At 48.8% G+C, this 15294-nt stretch overlaps 1 protein-coding gene across 1 annotated transcript in view; it reads left to right on the plus strand.

The window, feature by feature from the left end:
- AKAP14 (A-kinase anchoring protein 14) overlaps nt 1-15294 on the plus strand; it is a 67851-nt gene that overhangs the window by 23867 nt on the left and 28690 nt on the right. The gene's annotated exons all lie outside the window — the stretch shown is intronic.

Raw genomic sequence — 15294 nt, forward strand, 5'->3', positions numbered from 1 at the left:
CTGCCACTGCACCTGGCTAATTTTTGTATTTTTAGTAGAGATGGGGTTTCACCATCTTGGTCAGGCTGGTCTTGAACTCCTGACCCCATGATCCACCTGCCTCGGCCTCCCAAAGTGCTGGGATTACAGGTGTGAGCCACCGAGCCTGGCCAGTTTTTATATTTTTAGTAGAGACAGGGTTTCACCATGTTGGCCAGGCTGGTCTCGAATTCCTAACGTCAAGTGATCCACCCACCTTGGCATCCCAAAGTGCTGGGATTACAGGTGTGAGCCATTTTGCCCGGCTGACATTAGTAAATTTTACAAACATAGTTTCTTCAGAGATGACTAGGGGAATACAGAAAAAGTATTTTTTTTCTAGTTCCTTTTCTGAGTGGATCCTACAATGTTTAAAATTCCAGTTGGTTAGGTTTGAGCTGAGAGGGGTGTAAGAAAATAATTCCAGGCCAGGCGCAGTGGTGATGTGAGACAGGAGAATGGTTTGAAACCGGGGGGCGGAGGTTGCCGTGAGCTGAGATTGTGCCACTGCACTCCAGCCTGGGTGACAGTGACAGAATGAGACTCTGTCTCCAAAAAAAAAAAAAAAATTTCAGTTGGGATATGTTTAAAACAGATTGCACCTTCAACCTTCATGCATTCTGTATATATCTAACGAATAGTATATGCTTCAGTTAATTTTTGTTTTAGTATACAGCAACAGCAATCATTAGGTTTATTAAAATGAGAGTGTACTGAGCACTTGAAATAGAGATACATGTTCAATGTTAAAGGTAACCAAAGATGAAGATCTGAAAAGATAAAACTAAAGATGGTGATAACTCCCTGTGTATAAAGCAACACCACAGATGACACTTCCAGGTGAGAATACTAAGTTGCTTTTCATCGCTTATCCAGTTTAACATTTGATCTGGTTACCTTGAACATGCCTGCACTGTGTGATTGCCATTGATCTCATTTTATAGGGTGGGGCTTATAGAAGGAAGTGGCGTTTAAACTTACAGTGGTGGCTGGATTGTGCCATCCCTTGATCGGCAATGACCTTTTACTTTTTACTGTATAAGGAAAGCCTGGTCATGATTACAAACTTAACAGAACCTGTATTATCATTTAGTGCTTCACAGGCCTTGTGTAATTGACTGTTAGGAGAACTATCCCTGGCTGGGCGGTGGCTCACACCTGTAATTCCAGCACTTTGGAAGGCCGGTGGATCACCTGACATCGGGAGTTCAAGACCTGACTGATCAACATAGAGAAACCCTGTCCCTACTAAAAATAACAAAACTAGCTGGGTGTGGTGGCGCATGCCTGTAATCCCAGCTACTCTGGAGGCTGAGGCAGGAGAATTGCTTGAACCCAGGAGGCAGAGGTTGCAGTGAGCCGAGATTGTGCCACCGCACTCCAGCCTGGGCGACAAGAGTGAAACTCTGTCTCAAAAAAAAAACAAAAAAAAAAACTATCCCTGGAAAGGAAGAAAGAGGGCAGGTAGTACACCTAGAGAGTTGTGGATACAGAAGATGTGTTGAAAACATGACTGATCTATTACTACTTTTATTGATTTTTAGGTCTGTTATTTCTCCATTTTGCCTGTAGGTAGGGATCATCCCCTAAATTTTTATGTCCTTAGATGACTGTCACAGCTACACAGCTGTATCGTTAGGGTCTACAAAATGACAGGTAGAGTTGGTTAGGTTCACGGTTAAAGTCCAAATTCTTCACTGCCCTTTTTTGTAGCATCTGCTGTGAAACTGAGCTTTATTTTTGTACTCTACTGCTAGGGGGTGAGCCAGATTAAAGCACTTTGAAGATAGAAGATTTAACGGTGGGTTTCTTTTTTCTTTTTTTTTTTTTTTTTTTTTGCAAGTGCAATTAGAAGGGTTTTCTTAAGCAGCTCTAACTGATGTGGTAAAGCTACTGATGTCAGATCCATCTGTCACCAGCTCTTAAGGCCTGTTAAAATGCTGCTTAGGAAACAATCCCATTTGCTCGGTTTTATTTACTGTCATTAAGTTTTAAAAAAATAGATGTTATATTCACCTAGCTCAAAATCCAACAATGTGAGGTATGCAGTGAAAATAGTTGCTCTAATTCCCTGCCCAGCACCTGTCAATTGTCACACCACCCCAAAGGGTTTCTTTTTACTTTATTTTTTTGAGATGGTGTTTTCGCTTTTGTCACCCAGGCTGGAGTGCAATGGCGTGATCTCAGCTCACTGCAACCTCCACCTCCTGGGTTCAAGCAATTCTACTGCCTCAGCCTCCCGAGTAGCTGGGATTACAGGCACCCGCCACCACACTCAGCTAGATTTTGTATTTTTAATAGATACGGGGTTTCACCATGTTGGCCAGGCTGGCCTCGAACTCCTGACCTCAGATGATCCACCTGCCTTGGCCTCCCAAAGTGCTGGGATTACAGGTGTGAGCCACTGCGCCTGGCATGGGTTTCTTTTTACTTTAAAAATAATCCTTTTTGGCTGGGCACGGTGGCTCAAAAAAAAAATCCTTTTTTATTAAACCCAAACCAAAAATGGTCAATACTGTTTCTTTTTCTTTTTTTCTTTTTTTTGAGACAGGGTCTCACTCTGTCACCCAGGCTGGAGTGCAGTAGAGAGATCCTAGCTCACTGCAACCACTGCTTCCTGGGCTCAAGTGATCCTCCCACCTCAGCCTCCTGAGTAGCTGGGACCACAGGCGCTTACCACCACGCCTGGCTAATTGTATGTTTTGTAGAGACAGGGTTTTGCCATATTGCCCAGGCTGGTCTCGAACTCTGGGGCTCAAGAGATCTGTCAGCCTCGGCCTCCCAAAGTGTTGGGATTACAAGTATGAGCCACCGCACCTGGCCAATAGGGTTTCTTTTTGCACATACAGATACAAACGGGTTCTTCTGTCTTGTGTGCAATTGTAGTGTCTGACACATACTGTTCACTTCTTTGGAAGTTTGGAAGAATGGTTCTTGTTTGAAATTACATCTACCAGGTTGTTACTTGTAGGGTCAAATAAAGTAGTCAATAGGAAAATACTGAAAAAAGATAGAGGAAGCCATACATATTCAGAAGGAAGAGGAAGAGAATGGTGCTGCCTTTTGTTTGGGAACCAAATGATCACTTAGCCAGTGGCAGAGCTGGGACTAGAATCCTGATGTTTTGACTCCCAACCTAGTGTATTGTTCTTTGTGGTTTACTTCACTAAATGCTGATTGAGTAAATGCTACATGCCAGGTGCTGTACCTCAGATTTGAATATGACACCACAGGCCGGGTGCGGTGGTTCACCCCTGTAATCCCAACACTTTGGGAGGCTGAGGTGGGCAGATCACTTGAGGCCAGGAGTTCGAGACCAGCCTGCCCAACATAGCAAAATCCCCATCTCTACCAAAAAATAAAATGACCTAAAATAAATGAATGTGACACAGAACTGCTCTGCAGGAACTCAGTCAGTGGGAGTGACAGACAACTATGTGAAGGATAAGTGCTGTGACAGAAGTTTGCAGAAGATGCTGTGGGAGCGCAGAGGTGGGGCAACCCAGCCTTGGGTTGAGGGGAAAGGAAAGAGCTTAGGGATACGTTTCCAGAGGATGTCTACACTAAGCTGTCTGGAAGGCTGGATAGGATTTACGAGACAAACAACGGAGGGGAGGACATTCCAAGCAGAGGGAACAGCATGAGGGTGGGGACACCAATAGCATGGCTATGTGGGAAACTCTACAAGCAGTTCTGCAGAGCAAAGAGTGCAAGGCAGAAGAGAGGGACCAGAGAGGTTGGCAGGGCCCAGAACGTGAATGTTTCCCCCTGGGTGTCGGAATTCCTCCTGAGGGCGACTGGGAAGTCTAGCAGGAGGTAGGAGAGTGATGCGACTTGCGCACATCTGCCTGGCTGCTCTGCACAGGGTGGGTTTAAAGCAGTGGTTCTCAGCTAGGTGAGTTTGCCTCCCAGGGCATATTGCAACCTCTGCAGACATTTTTCCTTGAGGCAACAGGAGGTATGGGTGGGGAGGTGTTGCTGACATCTAGTGGTTAGAAGCCAGTGATGCTTCTAAACATCCTAAGATGTACAGGACAGTCCCACGTTGACAGTTTCCGGTAGCCTTAAGTGTCAATAGTGCCAAGGTTGAGAAACTCTGAAAACAGTAGCAGGGTCTCCATTAAGGAACACAGTAGGAAGTGTTTTTTAAAAAAATTCTGCCTGGGCACAGTGGTTCACACTTGTAATCCTAGCACTTTGGGTGGTTGAGGCAGGAGAACTGCTTGAGCCCAGGAGTTCAAGACCAGCCTGGGCAACACAGCAAAACTCTTTATCTATTTTGAAAAAAGTATTAAAGAGTCTGGGCGCAGTGGTTCACACCTGTAATCCCAGCACTTTGGGAGGCCAGAGCGGGCCGATCACTTGTGGCCAGGAGTTTTTGAGACTAGCCTGGCCAACATGGTGAAACCTCATCTCTACTAAATATACAAAAATTAGGCCAGGCGTGGTGGCTGACACCTGTAATCCCAGCACTTTGAGAGGCCGAGGCAGGCGGATCACCTGAGGTCAGGAGTTCGAGACCAGCCTGGCCAACATGGTGAAACCCCATCTGTACCAAAAATTACAAAAATTAGCCGGGCGTGGTGGTGTGCATCTGTAATCCCGGCTACTTGGGAGGCTGAGGCAGGAGAATCACTTGAAGCCGGGAGGTGAAGGTTGCAGTGAGCCGAGATCAAGCCACTGCACTCCATCCTGGGTGACAGAGGGAGACTCTGTCTCAAAAACAACAAACAAATAAAAATACAAAAATTGCTGGGTGTTGTGGCGGGCACCTGTAATCCCAGCTACTAGAGAAGCTGCAGCACAAGAATCACTTGAACCCAGGAGGCAGAGGTTGCAGTGAACCGAGATGGCGTCACTGCACTCCAGCCTGGGTGACAGAGTGACACTCCCTCTCAAAAAAAAAAAAGCGTTAAAGAGAGAAAAAAGTTTTAAAAAGTCCTAATTATTCAGAAATGTATGGGAGCAATTTCCCTTCTCCCTCCCTCTCCTGGTTCTTTTTTTCATTCCGATCTCTGTTGGCTCATCTGTAAACTTGAAGCATATCCCTTCCCTGGAGGCGTTTGTTTTTCCAAGGAAGTATCCTGATGTACTCTTCTTTTCTTTCTTTCTTTCTTTTTTTTGAGACAGAGTTTTGCTCTTGTTGCTCAGGCTGGAGTGCAATGGCGCAATCTCAGCTCACTGCAACCTCCACCCCGGGGTTCAACCAGTTCTCCTGCCTCAGCCTCCCGAGTAGCTGGGATTACAGGCATGTGCCACCACACCCAGTTAATTTTTTGTATTTTTAGTAGAGACGGTGTGTCACCATGTTGGCCAGGCTGGTCTCGAACTCCTGACTTCGGGTGATCCACCTGCCTTGGCCTCCCAAAGTGCTGGGATTACAGGCGTAAGCCACTGTGCCCAGCCTCCCAATGTACTCTCAGTGATGTGCCTCAGCTTGAGAAGGCACAGAACAACATGTTTCTTTTCCAAATAGATGATGTAAGATGTGGAGACACAGAATGTTGGGAGTAACTTCACATCAGGAAGCTGTACCACCTGTGGGTTGTGTGGCCTTTGGTAGGTCACATCACTGATCTTAGCTTCAGTTCTTCCATCTCTCAAGTGAGGACAGTATGTGCCCTGCATACGTCCCTGGGTAGCTGAGAAAATCACACGAAATCATGTATGTGAAGTAGTTTGTAAGTGTACAGCCTTGTGCATGTGGAATGGACCATTGCTGCATTTTGAGCACCCCTTTAACAGCTCTCCAGCCGACCCCCAAATCCCTCAGGCACTTACACAAAAGTGATGTTGGGAGGACCCTCAGGCCAGGTCTTTGGTCCCCTGTTAGAGTAATCACAGCTAGGGAATCTCAGAGCACTGCAAGGACAACAGGCGGTAGGAACTTTGATGAAGACACTAATTGTTTGGAAGCTGTTTTCTGAAAGCAGAGCTAAAAACGCAGTTTCATGCCACTGTGAGAACTGAGTGCCTAGTTACCCCTGTCAGCTCTTGCTGCTTGCTCTGCTCTAAGGGACGGTGCTGAATGGATAGGACTGAAGCTAGCCATTCTCACCAAGAAGCTTCTGGTTGAGGGTAAGGGATGGAGGATGAGAGTTAAACATCAGTTGGTTTTCAAGATTCCATATCACTCTGATACTTCTGTGAACTGAGAAATTATTCTCCTGTACTTCTGTGGGAAACAAGGCACATGGTACAATTTTAGGGTTTTTTTTTTTTTTCTATACCAAGTGTATAGATTTGGATTTTAGATATCGAAAGAGACTGTCATTCAGCTTACTGGTTTGGGTCTGTGTGTGTTTGTGTAATGCTCCCTCTGTCACCTCATCCATACCCTCCTGACCAAATATTTTATCTTTGAGGTTTGAATACTCTAGAATTTTTTTTTTTTTTTTTGAGATGGAATCTCACTGTGTCACCCAGGCTGGAGTGCAATGGCATGAGTGGTGGAGTGCTCGGCTCACTGCAACTTCTGCCTCCTGGGTTCAAGTGGTTCTCCTGCCTCAGTCTCCGAGTAGCTGGGATTATAGGCGCCCCCCACCACGCCTGGCTAATTCTGTATTTTTAGTAGAGACGGGGTTTCACCACGTTGGCCAGGCTGGTCTTTAATTCCTGACCTCAAGTGATCAACCCATCTCAGCCTCCCAAAGTGCTAGGGTTACAGACGTGAGCCACCACACATGGCCAATTGTTACATTTTGATGCAGTTTTGATAAAAGGCAGAGAGAAATTCCTATAAAGAATAAATCCTATGTTATGTTTACATAATCTTTAATCATTAAGTTTTTTTGGCATATTTCTTTACCCTATATGTCTTATGCTATTGTCTGTAATACTCCTTCCTCCAACCCCAAAGACTCTTCTGCAACAAAAATCCAAATAATTGCTTTTAGGATTTCCACAAATCTTGATTCACCATTAGACACATAATTGTTCTTTATAGGGCACCACTGAGAAAATGACCCAGCAGATATTACTTGTATAAACTCAAGTAACTGTTGTTTTATTAGTTTGAACACATTTGGTATCATCCATTGTTTTGGTTCTTGGTAGGTGCCTTCCTCAGTTCGAGCAAACATGGAGAGACCAATTATTATATTTGGGCTGGAGAGTGATCAGGCAATAAAATTTATAAACAACCATGCAATTTTAATTATGACCCCAAAAAACTATAATCCCAAAGTCAACAGAAAGAAGGTAGGGAAAACACTGGGAACACTGAGCATTACTGCCCCAAGAAAACAAAGATATCTTCCACGTGGTTAAGAGTTTCTTTTGTGGCTGGTCGTGGCAGCTCACGCCTGTAATCCCAGCACTTTGGGAGGCTGAGGCAGGCAGACCACCTGAGGTCAGGAGTTTGAGACCAGCCTGACCAACATGGAGAAACCCCGTCTCTACTAAAAATACAAAATTAGCCGGGCGTGGTGGTGCATGCCTGTAATCCCAGCTACTTGGGAGGCTGAGGCAGGAGAATTGCTTGAACCTGGGAGGCTGAGGCAGGAGAATTGCTTGAACCTGGGAGGCTGAGGCAGGAGAATTGCTTGAACCTGGGAGGCGGAGGTTGCGGTGAGCTGAGATCGTGCCATTGCACTCCAGCCTGGGCAACAAGAGTGAGACTCCGTCTCAAAAAAACAAAACAACACCACCAAAAACCCCCCAACCAAACAAAAAAACACAGTTTCTTTGGTATACTGTGCCTGTCTGCTCTGTACCACCTGCCATGTTGCTGGGGAGTGTTTCATTCAGCAGACAGATTTTCCCTCTAAGCCTAATACACTTCGTTTCTAGAGGCCAGAAGTCACCCCGGCTACCAGAAGCTTGCTCTTCTCTCTTACCTCTAAGAACTTAGTATTTGGGGTGGGGTTGGTCTGGTCTCTAGGGAAACCCTGGAGTTTTCATACAGTGCCTACAAGAGCAGTCCACTCTAGTTATGACTGTGGATCTGAACATCAAGACATCACTATCAAAAATCCAGCCATTGGATTATAAATCATGCTGCTATAAAGACACATGCACACGTATGTTTATTGCGGCACTATTCACAATAGCAAAGACTTAGAACCAACCCACATGTCCATCAATGATAGACTGGATTAAGAAAATGTGGCACATATACACCATGGAATACTATGCAGCCATAAAAAAGGATGAGTTCATGTCCTTTGTAGGGACACGGATGAAGCTGGAAACCATCATTCTGAGCAAACTATCGCAAGGACAGAAAACCAAACACCGCATGTTCTCACTCATAGGTGGGAATTGAACAATGAGAACACTTGGACACAGGGTAGGGAACATCACACACCGGGGCCTCTCGTGGGGTGGCGGAAGGGGAGAGGGATAGCATTAGGAGATATACTTAATGTAAATGACGAGTTAATGGGTGCAGCACACCAACGTGGCACATGTACACATAGGTAACAAACCTGCACGTTCTGCACATGTACCCTAGAAGTTAACGTATATATATATATATATATATATATATATAAATCCAGGCATCGGGAACAGCTTTGCCATAGTACTTTATTGTGAGGAAGGCACTGTTCAATGAGGCACTCATGCTCAAGGATGGCCAGGATATTCTGAGAGGTTTTTGTGACATCATGACTCTCAAGGACCTACCCACCTGGGCCTGACTACCACAGTACTCAGGTCTGTGGCCTTTACTGTTGGAGGATGGGCCTCTGCTTGGGAAAGGCCCTTGGGTCCCTATCACCTCCTCCCTCTTTCTTCCTAGGGCAGTCTGGTGGCCTTTGAGACGTGAAGCAAAGTCACTTGCTTAGAACTGAGGCAGGAGAATAGTCTGGAAGCAGGGAACCTAAGGCCATTTCACGCTGACTTCCTAGAACTAAATTGAAAGGAAAGCCCTAACTTTCCACGCCTAAGTAACAAAACCAGAGGTTGCTCCCCTTGCACACCCCCACCTTTCTGTGTGGCAGATGGGAAATTGAAAGTACCTCTGATTGGTTGCTTTTTGCAACCAATCAGACGTTTGCATAGGAGTGTAACTTTGTAACTTCACTTCAACCTCTGATTGGTTGCTATCCTAACCAATCATACGGATTGGGGGCCAAGTCTTCGTTTGTATAGAAGGGCAACTTTGTAACTTCACTCTGGCCTCTGATTGGCTGCTTTCCACAACCAATAAGATGTTTGCATAGGAGTGTGACCTTTGTAACTTCATTTCAGCCTCTGATTGTGGGCTGCAACTTCATGAACATGGGGTGAACACCAAGTGGCCAATGGTAAACCTCTAGCGGGTATTTGGACCCCAGAAGATTGTGTATCAGGGCCCTTGAGCCACTGCTCCGCCCGTTCTCACACTGTGGAGTATACTTTCACTTTCAATAAATCTCTGCTTTCCTTGCTTCTTTCTTTCCTGTCTTTGCTGTGCGTTTTGTCCAATTCTTTGTTCAAAACGCCAAGAACCTGGACAACTTGCAGTAAAGACCCTCTACTGGTAACAGAACCTGCTGAAATCCAACATGCCTCATGTTTTGGGTAAGAAAGCATTTCATTGTCCCCTGCTTTGACTTACTTGCTAGTTATTTTTTCATGTGAACACACTTTGTCTTCCCAACTACATTGTAAGTGCATCGAGGGTGGGAATCTTGTCTTAAGCCAGTTTTCTTCTCACAATTCCTGCCACCTGCGCACTTTACAATCACTTAAAAGATACGTGGTGGCCGACTGGGTTCATTCGACAAGCAGAGAATGTCAGCGTTAAGCCTAGGCTTGTGGCTAAGAGGCATCAGCCTTGCTAGGGATTGGTAGGATAAGAGAAAGAAGGGGAAAAAATAAGTAAGGGAAAGGGTGAAAGGGTGAGCATGAGAGTTTAAAAAGAGGAGAGGGAAGAAACTGAGAGGGAATAAAAATGAGGCATAGGTGGAAAAGAGTGTAATTCAAGGCCCAGGGTGTAGAGTCCCAAGAGAGGGCTCTGTCCTCTCTTCCTTGTGCTGTGATGTAGACTACTCTTGTCTAGGGCATCTCCTTGGATTTTCTTCAGTTCAAGAAGAAGCTAGGCCAGGCGCGGTGGCTCACGCCTGTAATCCCAGCACTTTGGGAGGCTAAGGTGGGCAGAACACTTGAGGACAGGAGTACCAGACCAGCCTGGCCAACATGGCGAAACCCCGTCTCTACTAAAAATACAAAAATTAGCAGGGTGTGGTGGTGCATGCCTGTAATCCCAGCTACTCAGGAGGCTGAAGCAGGAGAATCGCTTGAATCCGGGAGGGGGAGGTTGCAGTGAGACAGGATCGTGCCATTGCACTCCAGCCTAGGCGACAAGAGCAAGACTCTGTCTCAAAAGAAAAAAAAAAAACCAGCAGCAGCAGCTAAGAGAGTGTGGGCCAGTCGCGATGGCTCATGCCTGTAATCCCAGCACTTTGGGAGGCTGGGGCGGGCGGATCACTTGTGGTCAGGAGTTCGAGACCAGTCTGGCCAACATGGTGAAATCCCGTCTCTACTGAAAATACAAAAATTAGCTGGGTGCGGTTGCACACACCTGTAATCCCAGCTACTTGGGAGGCTGAGACAAGAGAATCGCTTGAACCCGGCAGGCAGAGGTTGCAGTAAGCCGAGATCGCGCCACTGCACTCCAGCCTGGGCGACACAGTGAGACTCCGACTAAAAAAAAAAAGTGTGTGGATCTGCAAGACTCTCCAAAGCAGTTCTCTCTAGTGAGCACAACATCCTTGATACAAATTTCCCCCTCCCCTCCACTCCCCACATTCAGGACAAGGAAGGCGCTGGCCCTCTCGCCCCCTGGCGGTCTGTCTAGCTCCCGGCAGCCGCGGAAAGCCCAGGACAGTAGGGCAGTGTACTTGCGACCCACCCCGCCCATCGGCTCCTGGGGAGCGGACAGGACGCACTCCACTTGGCCAGGCCTGCATCAGGCTCTGGCTCTGTCGCCCAGGCTGTAATGCAGTGGTGCGATCATGGCTACTGCAGCCTCGACCTCCCGGGCTCAAGTGATCTTCCATCTCAGCCTCCCAAGTGGCTGAGATCACAGGAGCGCGCCGCCACGCCCGGCTAATTTTTGTTGTTGGGGCGGCGCCTATTGGTGCAGTCGCCACGTTCTTTCAGAAGAACGCGGGCGCATCGCTGGACCACGCGCCAGCGGGCAGCCGGCGCCGCCTCCCTGGCCCCCATAGTCCCAATGCTTACAGAGGCCCATGGCGGGGGTGTGGCGCGGGGGGTGGGGAGTCGGGTGGGAGTTCCGGCTTCCCAAGCAGCCAAGTCTATTTTCTTCCCGAAGAGGGAGGGGCTGAGCTTGGCAAGCCTCTAGCCAGCTCCTCCCGCTCTGCCCCACCTGCTCCTCCCAGCTCTCCCCTCCATCTCTGCTTCCAAGCTATTTTTCTCCACTCATACCGGCACTAGCATCCGAGCAGGGAGTAGTTTGGAAGAACCTGTCCTCGGCGCTGCATGAGGATTCAAAAGACCTCTCAACCTAGAGAGCCCTGGGAGCCAAAATTTGTGCGTTTCAATAAGGGGCTTGGCTGGGGGTAAGAAGTAAAGTTCTGGCCACAGCATTTAAGCTTCTGCTTCAAAGAAGGAGCCTTTCTAATCTGCTGGGAAATCTCTCCAGTTTCTCTCCACGAAAGCATTTTGCCTGCATTTGTCTCCTCTGGGCAATAAGGAATCCTACTCCCAGCCCGTTGGGGTGGCTTACGCCTGTAATCCTAGCACTTTGGGAGGCTGAGGCAGGAGGATCGCTTGAGGTCAGGAGTTCGAGACCAGCCTGGGTAACATAGTGAGACCTAGTCTCTACAAAAAATTAGCTGACCTTGGTGGTGTGTGCCTGTGGTCTCTGCTACTTGGGAGGCTCAGGCGGGAGGATCACTTGAGTCCAGGAGGTCGAGGCTGCAGTGAGCCATAATCGCACCACTGCACTCCAGCCTGGGTGACAGAGTGAGACCCTATCTCTCCTCTCCCCCCACCAAAAGAAAAATGAAAACAAAACAAAGGGGAAAAAAATCCTGGCCCAGCGTGGTAGCTCGCACCTGTAATCCCCGCACTTTGGAAGGCTGAGGCTGGCGGATCCCTTGAACGCAGGAGTTCAAGACCAGCCTGGGAAACATAGCAAAAACCCGTCCCCACAAAAAAAATACAAAAATTAGCTGGGCGTGGTGGCAGGCGCTTATAAGCCCAGCTACTCAGGAGGCTGAGGCAACAAGATTGAAATTCCATCTCAAAATAAAATTAAAATAAGGCCGGGCGTGGTGGCTCCCACCTGTAATCCCAGCACTTTGGAAGGCCGAGGCGGGAGGATCACCTGAGGTCAGGAGTTCAAGACCAGCCTGGCTAACATGGTGAAACCCCGTCTCTACTAAAAGTACGAAAAATTAGCTGAGCTTGGTGGCATGTACCTGTGATCCCAGCTATTAGAGAGGCTGAGGCAGGAGAATTGCTTGAACCCGGGAGGAGGAGGTTGCAGTGAGCCGAGATGGCGCCACTGCACTCCAGCCTGGGTGACAGAGTGAAACTCCATCTCAAAACAAAACAAAACAAAAAACGAAAAAAGAAAAAAGAAAGAATCCCACTCCCCTTCCCACACCAGGTCCTCACCACCATGTTCCTCTCACCAGTGGCCTCTGGGCTGCCTAGGAGAGGTCTTGCTGTCCTTGCCCACCTAAGCTCGACACGAAGGAAACGGGAGCTCTGCTTTACACAATGCAGCTACTGTGGGGCCTGTTTCTAACCCCCATCCCAGAAGCAGCACAACTCCCCCACCCTGAACCCAGGAGGAGGGCAGGGCTGTGGTTCCTGGCCTGTTGTGGCACCAGAGGGTTAAAGACAGTTGATGTGATGGGCTTTCTGGGAGTCAGACCGGTGAGCAGAACCGAGGGCAGTCACCATCGTCGATCAGAGCTCCAGAGCTTATGTGCTCAACAACATCCACACAAATCCTCTTTTTTATTTATTTATTGAGATGGAGTTTTGCTCTTGCCGCCCAGGCTGGAGTGCAATGGCGCGATCCAGCTCACTGCAAACTTTGCCTCCTGGGTTAAAGCGATTCTCCTGTCTCCGCCTCCTGAGTAGTGGGATTACAAGTGCCCGCCACCATGCCCGGCTAAGTTTTGTATTTTTAGTAGAGACGAGGTTCCGCCATGTTGGCCAGACTGGTCTCGAACTCCTCACCTCAGGTAATCCGCCCGCCTCGGCTTCCCAAAGTGCTGGGATTAGAGGCATGAGCGACCATGCACGGCCCATACAAATCCTCTTTCAGGTTTGGCTTCCGGGCATTGACCCTACCAAAAGAGAGCTCAGGACACACTGGTCCCTGGAGTACTGGGCTAATTCTCCCAACTCAGCGGAGTGGTGGGCTCTTCCTGGTTCCTCTGCTTTTGGAGTCTGTGCTGGTCATTGAGAGGTGACAGCGTGCTGGCAGTCCTCACAGCCCTCGCTGGCTCTCCGCGCCTCCTCTGCCTGGGCTACCACTTTGGCGGCACTTGAGGAGCCGTTCAGCCCACCACTGCACTGTGGGAGCCCCTTTCTGGGCTGGCCAAGGCCGGAGCCGGCTCCCTCAGCTTGCAGGGAGGTGTGGAGGGAGAGGCTCGAGCGGGAACCCGGGCTGCCCGCAGTGCTTGCGGGCCAGCTGGAGTTCCGGGTGGGCGTGGGCTTGGCTGGCCCCGCACGCGGAGCAGCCGGCTGGCCCTGCCAGCCCTGGGCAATGAGGGGCTTAGCACCCGGGCCAGCGGCTGTGGAGGGTGTACTGGGTCCCCCAGCAGTGCCGGCCCACCGGCGCTGCGCTGGATTTCTCACCGGGCCTTAGCTGCCTTCCCGCGGGGCAGGGCTCGGGACCTGCAGCTCGCCATGCCTGAGCCTCCCACCCACTCCGTGGGCTCCTGTGCTGCCCTAGCCTGAGACTCCCCGAGGAGTGCCGCCCCCTGCTCCACGGCGCCTAGTCCCATCGACCACCCCAGGGCTGAGGAGTGCCGGCGCAAGGCGCAGGACTGGCAGGCAGCTCCACCTGCATCCCAGGTGCAGGATCCACTGGGTGAAGCCGGCTGGGCTCCTGAGTCTGGTGGGGAGGTGGAGAACCTTTATGTCTAGCTCGGGGATTGTAAATACACCAATGGGCACTCTGTATCTAGCTCAAGGTTTGTAAACACACCAATCAGCACCCTGTGTCTAGCTCAGGGTTTGTGAATGCACCAATCGACACTCTGTATCTAGCTACTCTGGTGGGGACTTGGAGAACCTTTGTGTGGACACTCTGTATCTAGCTAATCTGGTGGGGACGTGGAGAACCTTTGTGTCTAGCTCAGGAATTGTAAACGCACCAATCAGCGCCCTGTCAAAACAGACCACTGGGCTCTACCAATCAGCAGGATGTGGGTGGGGCCAGATAAGAGAATAAAAGCAGGCTGCTGGAGCCAGCAGCGGCAATCCGTTTGGGTCCCCTTCTGCATTGTGGAGGCTTTGTTCTTTTGCTCTTTGCAATAAATCCTGCTGTTGCTCACTCTGGGTCTACACTGCCTTTGTGAGCTGTAACACTCACCACGAAGGTCTGCAGCTTCACTCCTGAAGCTTAGCGGGACCACGAGCCCACCCGGAAGAATGAACTATTCCAGAGGCGCTGCCTTAAGAGCTGTAACACTCACGGCCAGAGGTCCGCAGCTTCACTCCTGAGCCAGCGAGACCATGAACCCACCAGAAGGAAGAAACTCTGAACACATCCGAACATCAGAAGGAACAAACTCCAGACGCGTCACCTTAAGAGCTGTAACACTCAGTGCGAGGGTCCGCGGCTTCATTCTTGAAGTCAGTGAGACCAAGAACCCACCAATTCTGGACACAGTCAGTCTTACCATCATATGTTAACTAATGTTTATTGAGCACGGTCAATGTACCTGTCTTAATTGGAGGTCTCTGTCTGAATCACCTAAATTCATCTTTTTATCAACCCTATAAAAAGATTATTAAGATCCCCATTGTGCACATGAGGCTCAGAGAGGTAAAACTATGGAATGAGACCACCACTTCTCCTGTTGTCTTTCCCAGCTTCTCCCCCACCTCCCCTTTTCCCTAGTTTATAAGACAGGAGAAAAGGGAGAAAGCAAAAAGTTGGAAAGAAACATAAAATAAATAGCTAGATGACCCTGGCACCACCACCTGGCCCTGGTGGTTAAAATAATAATAATGTTAACCCCTGACCAAAACTACTGGTGTTATCTGTAAATTCCAGATACTGTATGAGAAAGCACTGTAAAACCTTTTGTTCTGTTACCTGATGTATGTAGCCCCCAGTCATGTTCCTCACGCTTA

Source organism: Pongo abelii, chromosome X (assembly GCF_028885655.2).
Source record: "Pongo abelii isolate AG06213 chromosome X, NHGRI_mPonAbe1-v2.0_pri, whole genome shotgun sequence".
Classification (NCBI taxonomy): Eukaryota; Metazoa; Chordata; class Mammalia; order Primates; family Hominidae; genus Pongo; species Pongo abelii.